At 21.0% G+C, this 4,243-nt stretch overlaps 1 protein-coding gene across 1 annotated transcript in view; it reads right to left on the bottom strand.

Moving 5' to 3' along the window:
• Positions 1 to 4,243, bottom strand: part of LOC117182015 (serine/arginine repetitive matrix protein 2-like) — a 112,788-nt gene that overhangs the window by 120 nt on the left and 108,425 nt on the right. The window lies entirely within an intron of this gene.

Genomic DNA, 4,243 nt, shown 5'->3' with positions numbered 1-4,243 from the left:
TTAAACTAAAAAAGATCAATTATAAACAAAAAATGGAGAAATTAAATTTTTATTCAAGAGAATTTAATTTAATTTAAATGAGAATGAGCAAAAAAAGTTTCACGATTCTCGATCTTACATATTTAATTAAATTTTTTTTACTGATTTTATTCAGTTTAATTTTTTTTTAATTAGAAATTTATATATAAAAACTAATTTTCCACAAGACAGTTCAATTTTGTATCAAAAAGTTGAATTTTCAAGAAAAAAACTTAATTTTCAATCAAAACAGATTAATTTTTAACCAGATAATCGAATTTTTAACCCAAAACATGAAATTTTACAGGGCGAGAATTATTTTCAAATTAAAAGGATCAATTTTCAAAAAAAATAGTTGAAGTTTCAACAAACAAAATATTTGATAGTCAAGAGGAAAAAAAATATATCAATCAAATTGTTAAATTCACAAGCCAAGAAAAAAAAACGAATTTTCAACCAATAAAGATTTTTCAGGCAATAAAGAAAAATATTAAATTCAAAATTTTTAATTTTCAAGACAAAAAGATGAGTTTTCTACTAAACAGTTTAATTTTCATCCAAGTGATTAAATTTGCAACCAAAAATATGAATTTTCAGCCCAGAAGATTACATTTATACCAAAAAAAATGTTAGTCAACATTTTATTTGATTAACTTTTAGTTTATATTTTTTCGTTCCTAATTTTGTTTGTCCTAATATATAAATTTTTTAACTTAAAAGATAAATTTTAAACAAAACGTGGATTTTACTTTAAATTTTGATGAGAATGGGAAACCAGTTTCAGAATTCTAGATTTTATGTATTTAAATGAAGTTTTTTTTTATTTTTACATTTAAATTTAATTTCATTAACGAAAATTTTCAAAACAAAAACCAATTTTGTACCAGATAGTCGAATTTTTAACCCCAAAAGATGAAGTTTTTACAGAAAGAGAAATATTTTCAAATGAAAAAGATTAATTTTCAACAAAATAGTTGTATTTTAACAAACAACAATTTTATATTCATGGGAGAAAAAAATTTTAATCAAATTATTAAATTTATGAGCGAAAAAGGTAGGTTTTCAAACAAGAAAGATTTTTCAGTAAAAAAAGAAAACAATTCCATTCAAAATTTTTAATTTTGATGGTTAAAAGATGAGCTTTCTACGAAATATTTGAATTTTCATCCAAAAAGATCAATTTTCAACACAGAGATTACTTTTTTGCTATAAAAGATTAAATTTCAACAAATAAAATTAATTTCAAACTAAATAGTTTGGAAAATGGATGTAATGTTAGTCAACATTTTATTTTATTAATTTTTAGTTTATATTTTCTTCGTTCTTAGATTTTTCAACCTAATAGCTGATTTTTTAAACCAAAATAGATCAATTTTAAAGCAGACATGGAGTAATTAAATTTTCATTTAAGAGAATTTTATTTAATTTAAATGAGAATGGGAAAAAAGTTTCAGAATTTTCGATTTTATGTATTTAATTGAAGTTTTACTTAAATTTAATTTGTTTTAAAGAGAATTATCAATACAAAAAAGCATTTTCCACAGAACAATTCAATTTTATACCAAATAACTAGATTTTCAAGAATCTTTACAGAAAAGAAATTATTTTAAAATCATAAAATCAATTTTTAACAAAATAGTTGAAGTTTTAACAAACAAAAATTTGATAGTCAAGGCAGAAAAAAATGCTCATCAAATTCTTGAATTTACAACCCAAAAAGGCGAATGTTCAACGAAAGAGTTGAATTTTTCAACGAAAACAAATTTTCAACTTTTTAATAAAACTGGTGAATTTCCAATAAAATATTTCAATTTTGAAACAAATAATAACAATTTTAACAAAAAGATTATTTTTCTTTAAAAAAAAAAGATTTTTCAACAAAATTATTAAATTCGTAAAGAAATAAATGAATTTTCAACAAAATAGTGTAACTTTCAACCAAGTAGTTTTATTTTTAACCAAAAAGATTAATTTTAAAATAAAATTATAAATATTCAACTGGAACACTTGAATTTTTAACTATAAAGATTTTCTACTAAAAAAAAGATTTTGCATTTCAATAAAAAATGGAATAATTAGATTTTCAGTTAAAAAAATTGATTCTCAACTAAACTGATAAATTTTCAATTAGATCGTTTTCTACCAAAAAGACCAATTTTCAACAATATATATGAATTTTCAACTGAAAAAAAAAAATAATTTCTTAACTAAAAATTTCATATTTAAATTTTTAGTTAGGAAAAATTAATGTCCAACGAAAGAAATGAACTTTCAACTAATATGATGGAATATCCTATTGGAATAGTTACATTTTCGGTTAGAGAATAATTATAAAAAAAACAACAAATGTTTGAATTGTTAAGTAAAAAATTAATTTTCATTAAAAAATGGAATAGTAGAATAGAAGTTACAAAAATCAATTAATTGATAACAATAGTTGAATTTTCTCTAAAAAATACATGAATTTTCAAAACAATAGTTGCATTCGTAACTAAAAAAGATAAATTTTCATCCAAAAATAGAATAGTTGAATTTTCAGTTAAAAAGTTAATCAAGAAACTGATGAATTTTTAAATAAAGTGATAAATTTTCAACTGCAATAGTTGGATTTTAAACAAAAAAGATGAATTTTCATTTAGAAAATTAGTTTTTAACCAAATAAATTAATTTTAATCTAAAATGATGGAATATTCAAAATTTTCAGTTAAAAAAAATTAATTTTCCGCCACATGAAAAACGAATTTTTATTAAAGTAACTCATTTTTCAACCAGAAATGAATTTTTAATTTAAATGATGAATCATCAACCAAAAAAATTCATTTTTAACACAATAATTCAACTTTCCACTAAGTATTAACATTTCAATTGAATAAATATGATTTTTGAATGAGAACTGTAGCATTTAATAATTCAACAAAAAAAGATTTTAATTTTTAATCAAAAACTGTTGAATCCAATCAAAAAGACGACATTTTAACATAAGTTGAATTTTCAACTAAAAAAGATTTTTCAGTCGAGAGAGAAAAAATTGCAAAATTGCAAAAATAATAGTTTTTCCAATTTAAACAATTAATTTGAGCCAAAGAAGAAACGAATTTTCAATAAAATAACACATTCGTCAACCAGAAATTAATTTTTTAATTAAATGATTAATCTCTAACCAAAAAAATTAATTGTTATCACTAGAGTTTTATTTTGAACCAAGTAATTCAGTTTCAATTTAAAAAAATATGATTTTTGAACAAAAATGTAGTAGTTCATATTTCAACAAAAAAACTTAATTTTTGTTTAAAAAAACAGTTAATTTGGGGCGAAAAAGACGACTTCTCAACATGAGTTTATTTTTCAACAAGAATTTTTCACTCAATAGAGAACAAATTTGAAATGAACTGAATTTTCAAGCAAGAAGGTGAGTTTTCAACTAAGAAGATTAATTTTCTATAAAAAAGAAAAAAAACATTTAAATTTTTAGATAAAACAATTAGTTTCTGCTAAAGGAAAAACGAAATTTCAACAAAATAGCTCAGGTTTCAATCAGAGATGAATTTTTTATTTAAATAATGAATCTTCAACCAAAAAAACATTATTTTAAACACAAGAATTTAGAGGATGGCCGTTTTAATCGAAGAAAAAATTCCCGGTCATTTCCCAGTTCGCAAACATTTTTCACGGCCAATCAAATTTTAAAAATCAAACTATATTCTAAACATTTTTCCATATAAAGTAATAAACAATAAACAACAAATTAAAGCATTCAAAATGGAACACTTGAATTCCAAATTTGTAAAATTGAAGTTTAAAAGTTTTCAATTCAAAAATTGTGTATTCAAATGCTAAAAAATGTACATGTACCACAAATGGCACTTTTCAATTAAAAATGTTAAATAAAATGCAAATAAACTGCAAATTTAAGAAATTTATCAATTGTAGAGTTCAAAGATTCAGATTAAGTTCCAAAAATATAAATCCACGTTTACATTTTCAAAAGTCTAAATTAATGAATCAAGCAATGAACTTTAAAAATCTTCAAAATTATATTATTTTAAGTAATTTTAAACTACACATTAAAAATTGAAAAATAATTTTTTTAACTTAACAGTTCTTAAATTATTTTTATTTTAAATAGTCTAGGAATCATTTAAAAGCTTTAAAACTTTATTTGAAAATCTTGAGAAATCTAGAAGTGGTTTTAAATTCTTCCAAATTCAAAATAATTTTTTTTTTT

The sequence above is a fragment of the Belonocnema kinseyi genome, chromosome 10 (assembly GCF_010883055.1).
Source record: "Belonocnema kinseyi isolate 2016_QV_RU_SX_M_011 chromosome 10, B_treatae_v1, whole genome shotgun sequence".
Classification (NCBI taxonomy): domain Eukaryota; kingdom Metazoa; phylum Arthropoda; class Insecta; order Hymenoptera; family Cynipidae; genus Belonocnema; species Belonocnema kinseyi.
This window is presented reverse-complemented; position numbering and strand designations above follow the sequence as displayed.